Here is a 15,701-nt window from a genome sequence, read left to right as displayed (position 1 = left end):
AAGAGAGAAGGAAGCGTTTGCCACGGAAAAAGGAAGGCCATCAGGTCATTTGCTAAGAGAAAACGTGTCCCTAGGCCAGACAACTGACTAAACACTTGAAAACGACAGTATGGTTATGGTGACTTCCTCTTCGTCTGACCGAAATACAACCAGACTCAAAATGTCCCAACTCTGACATTAATCTGAGGTTCTGCTCAGTTCTGAGTCCTGCCTCCCTCAATTGCAGGTCCCTCATTATGAAGTCAAGCTCCTAAAACGGGTCCTTTCAAATTTGACTCTTCTGTGATTTTAAAAAAGGCAGACCACAAGAACAGGAAGTTGACTTTTTCAGTCTCCTCTGGATGTGTGCCTCAGTTTCCTTGTCTGTAAGTGGGAGTTGGTGATCTCTACCTTGTAGGGTTCTAGGAAAGACTAAGAAGAGCAGAGCCTGCTAAAACAAGAAGCATGAGGTATATATTAGAAGAGATCTTTTATCTCAAATACCAAGTCTCCTTTATCAGATGGTCCATATGAATTGGAGGTGAACCAGGTTTTAGATCAGAATTTTGCTGTATGCTAATGTTAAGCATTTTGCAGTCACGCTAATTGGCACATGCTCTTCCCAAGTCTACACATTATTGTGTCACACCGATGCATGGTGTCTTTCTTTCTTTAGAGGATCCCTTCCCAGCCTGATGTGTGGCTGCCCAGCTGGGCTCCAACCCTGGGAGAGAACAAGAGAATGGAGGTCTGTATTCCATGCCGAGGGAAGTAGACTAAACCAGGGGCATCCTTGCTGGTTGCCACCGAAGTCAAGCTTCTTACTGCCGAGGTTTGACTGCCTGGCCACATGAAAACTCCTGAGAATATTGTGCTCTCCCCAACCCTATCTCTACCATCTTGCCCATTCAAAAGGGGTATAGAGTTCTTAACTGAAACACAAGCAATGAAAACATAATAACAGCCCTGCTCCCCTGCTTTTTTCCACCCTACCAATTATATTTACTAAAAACAAACTACAGTACTTCGCTTTGTAATTTCATGAAACAGAAATAAGAAAATTGTGTTTTAATAAGGTGAAATAAAGTGACTAGCTTGGTGGGGCGAACGACTACAAAAAGAAGATGGCTTTGGCATCAAAATGATTCAAAGCTATTTTCCTAAATATATTTTTAAGAAAAGATAAATTTTCCTAAGCGAACCCCCAATCCTCCACTCACTGACATGCCTTGACGAAGCCTAAGTGGCTCCATTAGCAGAAAGAGGCCAAACCTCCAGGAAGGAGAGAGTGCCCTAGAGCGATGTTTGCTTACGTGTATTTTCCCTAAAGCTTTTAAAAAACAGCGTGATCTAGGTCCAGGGATCGAAACAGCACAAGCTATTTTATTCCAAAAAGCACTGCCTATTTTATTCATTCTATTTCTCTTTACGGGCTTACCTAAAGACATAATCCTCAGGCTCCGGGCTCCCACTGCACCTGTGCGAGCTCTCCCCTCACTAGCTGTGAACTGGCCAGGTTTCCTATTCCTCCCCTGTCTCAGTTTCTTGATCCCACCCTTGAATCTACTGTGGTTACATAGCATTTTAAGAGCGCAGACCAGCAAAATCAACAGCCTGGCTTTAATGACAGCTCAGCACTTAGCAGATGCAGAAACTTGAGTAACAGACTAACTTCTCCGTTAAGTAAAAGGAGTGGAAACCGTAATAGCGCCACCTCATAGAGTTGTTAATGAAATGAAGTCAAGTGCCTATAATTGTGCCTGGCACACACAGTGAAGTGTTTAGGCTAGAAATAGTCACTACCAGTATGGTAGCAGTATCAGCCTTACTGCAGCCCTGGTATTCTGTCATATGAGACCCTGGATCCCCAAGGCCAATCTGCAGCAGTAGGAAAACTCTTCAGCCTGCAGACTCAGCCTCTGTTCAGTTTCTCATCCACCCAGTGTATCAGCCTCAGGCCCTCGCTACCAAGGCCCCTGGTTTAATGCAGAGGTTCGCGAAGCTAGAGCCGTCTATGCCTGCTAAGCTGAGCTGCCTCCACACCAGTCCTGTCATGCTTACCCAGTCCTTGTGGCTGACCTCCATCACAGTCTCTTGACTCACCTGCCTGAACCCCAGACGACTCAGCCAGGGCCTGATGTCCAAAGTCCTTACTAGTTCTGACCAGGGTCCCCAGGCTCCAGGCACTGCCCGAGCTCCCTTCACGTCCTGTCCCCCAACCTCACACTTCTCTGCATCTTCACCCACCTTCGCTTCCATCCTCCCCGAGTAGAAGCGATCCATACAGACGCTGGTGTTGGGCATTGCACTGACCTAACTGTGCCTATACCGTTGTCCTGACCTCCCTTTGTCTGCTCCCGGACAGCCTCACCCTCCGCCCAAGCTGTACTGCGCATGCAAGCAGCAGCAGCCTGACAGCGTCATGGCTACCATGCTCGCCTACAGCCTAATCCACCTCCAGGATCGCACACCCGACCAGCAGCATGTCCACAAGCTGGGGCGCCACTGGAGGTCAGTCACTTCCCCCAGATGCACCCCCCACTCCCCCACGCCCCTCACCTACTAGGACAAGCAACTCATTGTCCTCCAGATGCTGGGGACAGGCGAAAGGGCTTGGCCGAGGCTTGTGACAGACCCCTTAGGTGGACCAGTGTCCCGTGGGGGCCCTACTGACTTCAGTGTGATTCCTTGTGGTTCTGCCCTTCCCCTACCCCTTCACTGTTCTTCATGCGCGCCATGACATTCCAGACCTGGACCCCGCTTCGCTTTTTTCTTGCACCATCCCCCTTCTGACTCCGTGATCTTCCCACGCAGGGGTAGCCAGGTGAACATAATTAATAACACCCAAGCATCAGACAAGCCTCAGTCATGCCTCCTTAGCCATCTCTCGGCAATGCCTGCTCAGTCTCCAGAACGAAAGTATTATAACTGTACTCTGTTAGGACATCTAGGTATATAGGCACAACACCTAATTGGGAATGTTCATCACTAACTCTCAAGAGAAAGAAAATATTTGGTAATCCTATGCACTCTCCTAAGCCTTTTTACTCAGTCCTACAACTCTGTTTACTGATTTTCATCCTTCCAATGCTTACATACATCTAAAAGATGCTTTACTTAGAGATGTACTTCAAATTATACAGCTGAATCAATGGTAAAATAGAATCTGCTTTGGGGATGGATCCACTGTAAGTAAACTGACAGGGTTTCATAACAGGTTTTTAGAGTAAAAGGAATTTAAAACAGGAGTTGTCCACACTGCAACTTTTAAGCTGACCTTTTTACACTGAAACTAGAATAAAGATTACTTAATAGTCACAGTGCTGCCCAAAGAACTATTGAGAAAACTCCAGGGGCAGCTGGAAAAACACAGGAACATAAGAAGCAGGCACAGAGCCAGGCAGCGAGGCAGCCTCTCCAGCTAAGACCTCGCGCAGCTGGAGCAGAGGCCCTGCAGATGACACACATAAGGACAGAAGATCCCAGGACACCGGGACAGCGGGCATCACACCAAGAACCAGAGTAACGGTGAGGTGTGAACACAAAGGCAAGCAAAGGCAAGGACAGCTCCCAAAGGTAGAGCCAAACTCAGTGTGTTAATAAGAAATACCAAGGAAGTGCTGGGAATCAGTCCCCTCTCCAGGATAGGGTCACAGAATATCTCAATTGGAAGGGCATTTGTGATCAGTGGGACAAAGATGGTGAGATTACAGACAAGATACCCTTCCCTCTCCCTGCTCGCTCTCTCTCTCTCTCTCTCTCTCTCACTCTCTCGCTCGCTCTCTCTCTCTCTCTCTCTCTCTCTCTCTCCTTCAGTTCTAAGCCCCTAAGAGCAATGGAGGCATCCGAATGTGGTTGGGGCAGGGAGGTTAAGGGTACAGTGCGAGCTGAGGTAGAGCAGAGCAGAGAGGAAAAGACAGGAGGGGTGCATGATGCAAGGCAGCAGAATCCAGAACCCGGACAAGGAGAAAAAGGCATCCTTGTTGATGGAGAAGTGGTATATTGCTGAGTTTCAGAGAACCCCAAAAGGAAGCAGCCTAGCTAAAGAATCAAAGCCCTGTATCCTGGCATGAGAGTCAGATCCCATGCAAGGGGAAGAGGGCATTCATTCACATGACGTATCTGGGAGTAGCCAGCATGGAATGCAGGAGCCCAACTGAGGTGAGACAGGCATTTGTGCAAAAGAAAAGGTAGTTGTTAACAATAGTGGCAACAGGATGTTGGTTATAAACAAGGGGATTAGTCAAATGACTAAATATGCTAAGGATAATGGGACCTAGTTTTGTCATTGTCAGAGAAGATGTTTTTACAAATGTTGGAAAGGGAGAAAACTAGAATAAATTCTGTGGTGCTGGACCCAAATTAAATGTATTGGTACAAATTCGTAATTTTCTATAGATAGATAGATAGATAGATAGATAGATAGATAGATAGACAGACTGACTAATAATATAGATGTGTGTTTTGACTTACGATAGCAGTGAGAACATCTGTTCCTCAGATCTCTGCTTCTAAACACTACTCTTCAAAAAAGGAGAAAAAAGTTCCTTGATAAAACAACTGATTCTAGGGCTGGCAACGGTACAAGAGGAGCCTAGAACATCTTATTGTACCTGGAAACAACAGACTGCTCACATAACAAGGGACAAGTCAAAAGGACACAGAAGCCAGACTGTTGGGTTTCCACTGGTCAAATTGAGATTATTGAGCATAATGATAAATAATGATGTGTTAGCATAGAGACAAGTTCATACTCATATTAATTCATTAATTAATTGAAAATCTATGCGGAAGAGAATGTTTACACAGTTTCAAAGTCTTTTTCCTTTAAATATTTATTAACAAGAAAGATGAAAAAAGCTTTCTGCCCTCTAGCCATTCTTCCTACTTGAAATGTCTACAAGGGGCTTCCTTTGATCCTTTCTACTTTGGGGCCTTTACAGATGTGCCAGAAATGCTCTCTTCCAGCCTTTTCTCTTACTCGTCCTTCGAATTCAGATAAAAATTTATCTCCTGAAAAAAGCCTTCTCCCAAATCTCTGACCTCATCGGGTTCTCTTTTATGTGCTCTTACAGCGGTTACAGCACTTATCAACATCCCAAATATATGTTTGCAATTAGTTATCTAGTATCTAATATCAACAACTAGACACAATGACACTGTTCTTATATTGTGGATATTTATTAAGGGTAGCAGTAAGATGCTGGTGTTGGCACTTCTCCACAAAAGCATTTGCTGTGGAATGTTCCCAAGGTGGACATTAACGAAATGCACCAGAAGATCTATAGAGAATAGTCAGGGGGTCCCTTAATTCCCCTTAGCTGTCAAAGCCAACTGAAGCAAGCTACAACCACAAGAGGGCTTAGATGCAGATGCTCTAGCTCCAAGTTCAGAGCTTGGCCTACTATGCCACCAGGCTACAGGCTATACAGCTCTAGAAATGCTATAGTTCCTAATTTACATACATAACTTCTGTTCATCACAGGGGCGCTGAGATTTTAAAAGTCTATAGTAAAAATATCCTTTTTAAGGACGAATGAAATTCCAAGTTCTATATCACTCAGCCTTAAAAAAAAAAAAAACAAAAAAACAAAAAAACAAAAAACAGGAAGAATACAAATAGCCAACAGGTGTATGAAAAGATGTTCAAGATGTTCAAGACCACTAATCATCAGGGAAACCAAACCACAACGAGATATCACCACCTCATACCTGTTAGGATGTCTATTATTTAAAAAAAAAAAAAAAAGTTAGTAAGTGTCGACAGGATGTGAAGAAACTAGAACCCTTATATGCTATTGGTGAGAATGTAAAATGGTGCTGCTGCTTTGGAAAACAGTATGGAGGTTTCTCAAAAAATTAAAAATAGAACTACCATATGATCCGGCAATCCCACTTCTGGGTATATATCCAAAAGAATTGAAATCAGAATCTCAAAGAGATATCGTCACTCCCATATTCACTGCACCAACAAAGGTGATACATGTTTATTTCCAGGACTGATAAACAGTCCTGGAAATGCAAGAGTATACATATCTTCGAACTCACCAAATTGTATACATTAATTATGTGTAGTTTTATTTATACCAGTTATACCTCAATAAAACTGGGGGAGGGGGAAAGGCAAGAATTTTGACACATGCTACAATATGGATGGACCTTAAAGACATTAGGCTAAGTGAAAGAAGCCAGTCACAAAAGGACAAATGTTGTATGATTCCACTTATATGAGTTGTCTAAAGTTGTCCAATTCATAGACAGAAAATAGAAAGATGGTGGTGGGGGGCAGGGGATAAAGGGGGAAGGATGAGTCATCTTTAATGGGTATAGAGAATAGGAAGTTGAAAAAGTTTTAGCGATGGATGGTGGTGATGGTCGTGCAAGAATGTGAATGTACTTAATGGAACTTTACACTTAAAAATAGTTTAAACGGTTAGTGTTGTTATGTATATTTTACCACACACACACATACACACACACACACACACACACACACAGCGTCTATAACCAATACTTCTTGAAGGACAGACAAAAAAGTTGTTCTGAGAAAGTAAATTGATGGGGGGCAGAGGTAAGTGGGAGACATACATTGTACCATAAACCCATTTGTATCTTAAATTTCGTAGCATGTGAATGTATTACCTGCTGAAAAATATTATTATAAATGAAGGGAAAAAATCTAGAGTCTTCTAGATTATCACTGGATCAGCAGTAAAGAACATGATGGGCCAGAGAAAGAGTGAAAACTTCAAATGCCAAACTTCAGGTAGAAAAATGTTTTTAAGGAAAAAGAAATAATTGAAAATTTTAACTTACTTTGTCCAAAATGAGTAATAAAGTATGTGTTAGTTCTAGGGCATTGCAGATAAATGTGAATAAGTGAAATTATTTACTGAAATTGGAATATAATTTCTGTGGGACACTGAACCTTCTACTTATTCTGCAATTATAATAGTAACATAATAATAGCAACAATAATAATGGCTAGTTTCTAGAATATTTACTCTGTGCAGGACACATATTCAATATTTCATTGAATCCTCATAGCCAATGAATAAAATAGGTATGATTAGATTAGCCACCTTTTACAATTTCAGAGATAATTTGCCCAAAGTTACAGAGCTAATTACCCAAATCTATTTAAACCAATGGCCTATCAGGCTCTAAACAATATATGCCTCTCATGACGTGGCCCTGGGAAATTTCTAGGGTAAATTATCACGAGAAAAGCTTGCGTCATTCTTCTTCTTCAACCCATGCATTTCCACAGCACAGAAAATGTAAATAACCACCCCTATACAACTTGGACCAGAACACTGCTTCTCACTCCTAACCTTTTTTGACATTTCAGTTTTTCAGATTCCATTTTCAAAGAGTTTTTTATCCACCTATGAATTAAAAAATAATCCTGTTTTTGCACACATCGTCACCTAATGGTATGTGCCTCTCCTGCTGGTCAGTCTAAGTGTTGGGAGTTTCTGAGTTTGATAAGACAGTAGAAATTGCTCAGCTTTCATTTCCCAGACAAGGAAGCTGGGACCTCGAGGTGTTAAAGGACTTATGAGCAGCCAGACATACAGTACAGATATCTCGACTCCAAATCCAACGCAAAGCCCAAATCACAGTGGACTGGGCTAGAGATTAAAGCAAAAGGGAAGACAAGTCTGCTTTATCAAACTTGCATCTCTGTATTGAAACGGTTTAATACAAACAAAATTAACTAAAAGAGGGAATTATTTCCAGAGAAAGAAGGATTCATTAGTAGATCTCAAATCCTTTCCTGGTCATTTGCCAAGGCAGCTGTCATCACAGCCTTCAGATAGAAAAGAATACCCACTCAGAAGGGAACCTGCCTGTTTGCCCCCATCCATCCTCCTAGCTCAGACGTGCCCTCTGCTCCAATGCAATTTCAAATTAATGATGGTCAAGGATGTTTTTACATCTCTAACTGTAACTGTAAGTCCATCCATTTCTTCCAAATTATATCTTCGGATTAAAAAAGAAAAAAAAAAACCTTTCTGTGGACTTAATCTGTATTAGCTATCTCCTTCCCCCTATTCCTAACACACACACACACACACACACACACCTGCTTCTCTGCCTGCTATAAACTCTGACTTGTCTGTCTGGGAGCTCTGCTTTGGGCAGCCCATTTTCAATATTCTTTCTCCATCAAGCTATGTAGAGGTCAGAAAAGAGATAAGAAACTTATAGAAATTATACAAATTAAATAACTTATAAGTTATATAAGTTAAAAATATATTATAAAATATAAATACATTAAATATATATAAATACATTAAATATATGTTATCTACAGTAAATACCTTATGTTATATAAATAAGCTGATTTTAGCTAACAGTTCGACCTCATGTGTTCCTTCTGTAGATGTGCTTAAAAATAGGGGGAAAATCACTACAACACAGCAAGAGCAAAAAAGAATGAAAAGCCAAAGAGAAAGCCCAGAAAATCCACAAGCAGGGGGTAAAAATCAATCATTAGAGATAAGCTGATAATGTTGGAGGATCGAAAAAGAAATTCAGTTATAAACTTAAAAATAAACAACAACGAAAAAATACTTGCTAGACGAAAGGAAGCTTGCTCAGAAGCTAGTGATATCTGATGACCCAATCAGAGACTGTGGAAGCTGTGCATTTTTAAATTGTATGACTCATTCCTTAGGGTCGAAGCAGACGTTAAGTGAGAAAAAAATTTCCAGGGAAAAATTTGTCTGTAAACAGGATGGTGAGTGGTCAGGGGTGGGTGGTTTGGTGAAGGGAAAAATCAAGGACATCGAATGGGAACATTAGTATGAAATTTTGTAACTCTGATAAATCTGTTTCTCAGAATAGTTAACCGTCCTCCCAGCCAATTCCACTGCAGAGCCATGAAGGAATGTGTAAGTAAGTAGGCCTGTATGGGCTGAGAGTTGGAGAAACTGGGTCTGGTAGGAAGCTCTAGTGCACTAAAGTCACTCTTTTTAAATGAACGCCTGAAGTATCTCAAGGAGGAAAACGCAAATCCAACAACATATACCATTGGGAAATCTTAGAAGGTCATGGTTTTTTAATATGTTTAGAGGAAGATTTTCCATGTTTGGCTATTTGAGGAGCCTCAAAGGCAAATAACCAGGTATAATCAATGAAGAAGGCAAAGAGGACAACTGCAGGGTTAACAAATGGTTTATGGAGAAGTGGAAGGAGCAACACACACGCACCTTTGCTAAGTCCCCAGTACATCTAGTCAGGATGGAACTGAAAGGAAGTGAGGCGGAGCCAACCCAGGCGCAGGGGCCGCCTCCTGTCCCTGTCTTCTCTGGGGTGCCCCGCCGTAAGGGGCCCTCTCTGCGTGGACGGTGTCCTCCCACGGCAGAGGAGGAAGCCTCATTCCTGCTTTGCCATTGCTCTTTTATATCCGGCCTTGCATTAACGTCCTGGAAAAGTTCACCTTTGCAATGTCTTATGGTAATATTTATAAACACCGAGGTCTCCTCGTTCTTAACCCAAATTTAGGATCAACAAGGCTCCATCCCCTTGGGGCCGGGAATGAAAATCTCAACAGTTGCAGTTATTATTGTCTGTCCCAGCTTTTCCGGGGCACAGAAAACCTGTCCCTTCTCAACAGCTTAGACAAAGACACCAAAACAAGAAAGGGTTGCTTGGCACACTCGCCAGAGACATGAAAATTAAAGAACCTGAGAACAACGGGAGGTTGTCCTGGTAAGATCTGTCCATGCCGAGGACATGGATTTGAATATAACAAAATCCAGAGAACAGAAGAGCAGCAAAGCATGACAATGCATATACATCTGGCCACTATAACTGGTTTAATTTGCCCACAAGGTCCCACGTATCTTTTCGGTCTTTTTCTGAATGTCAATATCTAAGATTCCTCTTCCACTCTTTCGCCCATCAACATTGATTAGCACAGCAGGATCATTTCTCAGCATCTTTAGGCATTCAGGTATTTGCTAACAGGATGCAATAAATAAAAAGATGAACTCAAACAGAATTGGTATCTGTGTTTGATGGACCAATGCTTGCCATATTTTTTTTTAATGCCTTTACAAATTGGTTGGGGATTCTGTTAAAATTTAGTTCTTGTTCAGCAGATTGGGGTAGAATCTGCAAATCTGCATTTCTAACAAGCTCCCAGGTGATGCTCGGGCTGCTGGTCATGGACCACACATTTGGTAGCAAAGACCCGGTCCATTTGAATTGCAGCCCCAAGGAGGCAAAGGAGCTCAATTCAGTCAAAAATAAATCAGTCATGTCACACTAAATATCAGCAACAACCAAGCAAAGCATTTTTCAATTATCAAACCTAAAACCCAGGCCTCTCGTCTTCTCATTTCTCAAAGTCAATGGAGGCATTTTTGAAAGGAACTGGATCTTTCTGAAAGCTAATATTTAAGCTTCCTGGACCTACAATTGATGCCATATCAAAAAAGAAGAGAAATATGAATACATGAACGTCTATTGGGAAGCTCTGGACACTTAATCTTTAGTGTCTATAATAAAAACAGAAATGAGGTTCAACATCAAGTTTCCGGGGAAGAGATATACAAGAGAAGGAAGTCACTTCTCTGTGCTGCATTGCCGTGAACCTGCAAGCCAAGTAACTACCCAGCAAGAAACAGAGCATGTGGCTTCTTGTCTCCCATAATGGCTGAGGGTCATTCCTTCTCCTGCACCACCCCAAGGTCACAGGGAATGTCCCTAATTCAAGATCCAGCAAAAGAAAGAAAATAATGCTGCTTCTCAACATGCAGGTTCTTCAGGTCCCTCTCCCACTTCCAATCTATCATGCTGGGAATGCACAAAATGAACCTGATGAATTGAAAAGTAAGCAGAAAGACAAAACAGAGAGGGATGGGGAGTAAACAAATTCCACTCATGCTTACGAGCCTGTAACACCAGGCACTAATAATGAGGAATCTCCCGCCAGCCCAGTTCCAGCCTCATGTCTGAGTAATAGTGGGTCTTACCGGGCAACCCCCAAAGGTCAGGGGCCAGGGAGAACTCCTGGGCCTGGGAGCAGAGTTACACAGAGAATTTCCTTCCTTCCCCCTGGTGAGGAACAACAAACCCTGACCCACCGGCCTCCCACAACTCAAACGAGCATTTCCTGCCAAGGAGCCACGAAGTTTCAGATCAGGAAGCAAGGGGAGAAGCCACGCTGGGAGTTTTCCCACACAGCTCTGCGCTGGATTTCATTCCTCAGCCATATCACCCTGGGCTGCAGCCGGAGTTCAGGAACAAGAGGGCAGAAACGGTGACATTCTTTGTACGGAACAGGGACCAGCAGGATGTTCCACATGGGCCAGGAACTGGACTGCATTTGAGGGAGTTATGTGGTATAAAGCACATCCCTCTCAACAGAGCCGCCATTTTTAAATATCATTAATCTCATTTGTAGCATCCACACAGCAAAACACAGAGAAGACTTAATTCTTACATGTTTTGGAAATTAGAACCTAACACAGTTTAAAGAATTAAAATTATTTTAACAGCATAGCCTAGCGAAAACTGGCACCTTGCTGATTAGAAGCTGGAAAACTATCCCAAAGCTTCATAAGAGCAAAGGTTTTTTTAGTGCATACCTTCCATTTGTTCTGGTGACAAAAATTAAAATTTTCACCTCAATGTAAAGATGGCTACACAAGAAAATGAAGGGCTGCCTTCAAATATGGCTACTGGGTATATATTTCAGCAGAAAAGTTTTACTCTAATTTCAAGTGTTTGTGTGAGAGAAATGTTTTTTCTCTACACATATCTGTGGGATCTGAGCCTTTACATAATTGTGCCTTCTGGAGCAGGCCTCCTCCTTTGTGTTCCGGGTCATGCAGTTGTTCCCTGGGGATGAGAAGCAAAGACCCCATTGGTTTCAGGACAGAGACACACACTTGTTCTCCACCATGAATCAAAGGAGAAATCGGGAGAGGGAACTGGTCATGTCCTGCTGCAGCTCAATGGGAAAAGAGCTGCTAGTACTGTGCACACACCCCAACTCTCCACACTGCCATTTGAAACTAAATACCTCAGGCTTTGGGGAAACATGCTGGTGATGGGTTTTTGCATTCTCGTGTGACTGTCACTTGGGGCCACAGAGTCAGGCCAAATCCTGTGGGTAGGGGCCTCCGTGGCTACTATAGTAGCACCCATTTGTGCAAATTGCAAGAAAGTAGGCAGGGGAGACAGATGAAATTTTAAAAGGTGCTTTCCCCAAACAGATGAATTTTAAAAGGCACCTCATTTAGGCAAATTACAAAAGGATGCTCCACTATAGGCTAAGGGATTATACAAAGGCCCCTTTTCCTCCTGGGGCCAGGGCTTGGTTCGCCTGGCAGAGACCAAGCTGTATTTTATCCTCCACTGTTCTCCTTCATGGGGTACCTTTGCAGGGTCTGCAATGTACAAACGGCCCAGCGGGCCTCAGCAGCTTTAGGTTGGGGTTTCCCTGAAGGAGATGTTCCTTGAAAGAAATACCTGGAAAGAAGAACTAGAAACAAAGATGGCTTGAGACTGGGGTGAGGAAAGCTTCCTCCTTTCTCAGAGGCCTCATGGTTGGGCCCAGGACGCAAGAGAAAAATATTTCAGTACGTCCCTTAGCAAAGAGATTTCTGGTAGAGTGATCCTTGCTACATATCAAGAGGCCAGGTGCTTGGTTAGAGACCCTCTTAAAGCTCAGCCTAGACTCTGAGCACAACCAAGGTGAGCAGAAGTGTTAGGTTATTATTTGTGTTGTACATCCCTTCTCTTTCTATGCAAACCTTCAATAAAGAGTTATTGAAAAGTACAACTTGAATTCTGATGTGCTTTGCAGAACTAAGGAAAGGCCCAAAACAGGATTAGAAGAGAATAGCCATGTTGGTAGCTGTGTCTCCTTCCCAAAGTCAACGTGATGGTGGCAGTTAGTGTTCTTAACGTGATGAACCCAGGAGAGCCATACAGCAGAGGCAACATCTCACTGCCATGATGAGAAGCCAACATGCTGGGACCCTAACAAAAGTAGTTTAGGAACCATTCAAGCAGAAGTCAATGTGGTGGCATCCAAGCCTTTGTCTAGGTAGTTGAGGAAATATCATCTCATTGTGAAGCAATCAGCTGGGAGTGTCTACAAGAGCTTGGAACAATATAAAGGCTAAATACTGAAATGGACACATTGATCCATTCAACCAGTATTTACTGAGTGCTTATTACAGAACATAGCTAAACATGTGAGAACAACACAGGGTAAGGGGAAGAAAAGTCAGACAAAAAAAGAAAAATCTATCGGGTACTGATAGATTCTTTTTAAAAAATAAAATAGGCAATGCGATAGAACACTGGAGAAATCTACTTTAGATTGAGTTGCCAGGGACCCAAAAGACAAGGAACGGCTATGTGGAGGTGCACACAATGGCGATGAGGCCAGACTGTCCTTGGTACACTTGAGAAACAGAGAGGCCAGTGTGGATGGAGTACCAAGCAGGAGGGCAATGTGGTGGGACAGGAGGGAAGGGAGACGGCTGGTGACCAGATCAGAGGCAGCCTGAGCAGCCAGGGCAAGGTGTTCGGATTTTATTCTACTGTGATGGCAAACCAGTAGGAGACTTTAAGCAGAAGAGGGCGCTGCTCTAGAAATGTGTTTAGAAGTCCAGTCTTTTCACTACGTGAGAAACGTCTTGTAGAGAATTAAGAGAAGAAACAGAGGAACCACTTGAGAGGTCAGTGCAAATTTGAGGCACTGAAGAAGTCGCGTAGCTGATAGCCATGAAGCAGCTGCTGAGACTGCTTAACAATGGTTCAAGGAAGCAAGATGTTAACTTAAACATTACTGACCCTGGTGGGGAGACTTGCATCATAAAGAAACCCTTTTAAGATAGTGGAATGTTTTACAGCCCAGAAAAGGATGTTCTACCCTGAGGGAAGGATATATAGGAACTTATGTAAATGTCAGCATTCCTATGGTAATGTACGTTGTGCTTTGCCATTGTACTCCGTACCTTACTATTTATTGTTCCCTGTGCTTTACTATATTGTACTCTGTGCTTTGCTATCGTACTCTGCTACTGTAGCCAAAAACTTACATAAAGGCTGTGCTAAATAAACTCGGGGCTGCAGCATTGACTGTATGCCCTCCCGAAGCGCTTTCCTATCTTCTTCTTTTTTCTTAGGCTTCACCCCCCTCTTTCAGGTACTGATCTCCTTTAGCCAGCTGGCTCCAGCAGTCCAGGCTTTTCCTTAGCTCAGGTGCCTAGGACGAGGGCAGGTTTCTCAGCCTCAAACTACTGACATTTTGGGTCATATAATCCTTTGCTGTGGAGCACCGTCCGGTGCCCTGTAGAAGTTCAGGAGCATCTTTCACCTCTACTTCCTAGATGCCAGAAGTAATCCCCCTTCTCCAGTTGTGACAACCAAAAAAACATCTCCAGTCCTTGACAAATGTCCCCTGGAGGGCAAAACTACCCCTGCTGCAAATAACTGGACTAGAGTGTTAGCTGTGGAAGTGACAAGAGTGGTAGATTCTGAACATAATAGAAGGAAGAGCTGACAGGATTGGCTGATAAGAACAGATACAGATACAGAGTGTGAGAGAAGACAAGAGTCAGTGACAACATAATTCCAGGGGTGTTGACCTGGGCAACTGGAAGAATGGAGTTGACGTAGACAACTATGGGAGGGAGAATCAATAGTGTTTCTCTGAACATGTTAAATTTGAGATTCCTGTTAGGCATGCACATAGGAACGGCTAATAGGCAGCCGAAGTTCCAAGGAAATATTGGAGTTATGTGACTACATTGAGTAGTTATTCACATACACATACAGAGACAGATGTAGATGATATAGATGACAGACAATAGAAAAATGATTAGATAACTACATAGATAGATGATTAAATAGGTAGTTAGAGTGGCAGGCAAGTAGACGGCACTTTCAACTGGTCAAGGTCACCTAAGAAGAGTGTGAACGTAGAGAAGAGGGGTCCACAGACAAAACCAATGACATTCTAGTAGTTAAAGATATGGAAAGGAACGAAGGATATTTATCGAGTGAGAATTGTCAGCATGGTAGGTAAGAGTAAAACTATAATAATAGAGTGTGACTTAAGCCAAGAGGAAAAACAATTTAAAAACAGAAATAATTACTCAAATTGAATGGTGCCAAGGCATCGAGTATGATAACAGAGAGGCACCCACTGGCACCACAAAGTTCACTGATGACTTGACAAGAACAGTTTTAATGAGATGTCCCAACAATGTGGGTGAAGAGATTCCGCTATCCTTACCAAACCAACAAGAGGACTGGAGTACTTTCTAAAGTATTTTGAAGCTTTTATCTACAACGACAATGTGAGGGTGCACAGAGCTGACTAATGTGATTATCCATATTTTCCATGTAGGAATAGTTTGCAAAGGGCATATCTGGGTTAAGGCAGTCATTAAAAAGAAGTTTCTTGCTAAAACTTCCCAGACAGGTTGTACATTTAAAAGCCTTTAAGAAGGAATTCAAATGAAAAGGGCACTGAAGTTCTTCAGACTGAAAAGAAATCATAGATCATATTAATGAGGCATAGAAACTTAGGTTACGCTAGAGCAGACTCTTCTCCAAATAGGCCTCGGGTCGATGCGCCAAATCTCACCTATGAATAAACTGCTCATCTCACCAGCCCCCATCTTTCAGCACTGGAGAAGACAATGAGTTTCAGCACAAAAGAAATTGATATCTTTCTATCGGAC

The 15,701-nt window shown here is 42.7% G+C and overlaps 1 protein-coding gene across 2 annotated transcripts in view; it reads right to left on the bottom strand.

The window, feature by feature from the left end:
- Nucleotides 1-15,701, bottom strand: part of ADAMTS12 (ADAM metallopeptidase with thrombospondin type 1 motif 12) — a 258,947-nt gene that overhangs the window by 232,201 nt on the left and 11,045 nt on the right. The window lies entirely within an intron of this gene.

The sequence above is a fragment of the Rousettus aegyptiacus genome, unplaced genomic scaffold (assembly GCF_014176215.1).
Source record: "Rousettus aegyptiacus isolate mRouAeg1 unplaced genomic scaffold, mRouAeg1.p scaffold_m13_p_8, whole genome shotgun sequence".
Taxonomy (NCBI): Eukaryota; Metazoa; Chordata; class Mammalia; order Chiroptera; family Pteropodidae; genus Rousettus; species Rousettus aegyptiacus.
Note: the sequence above shows the minus strand (reverse complement) of the source record. Positions and strands in the feature narration are given on the sequence as shown.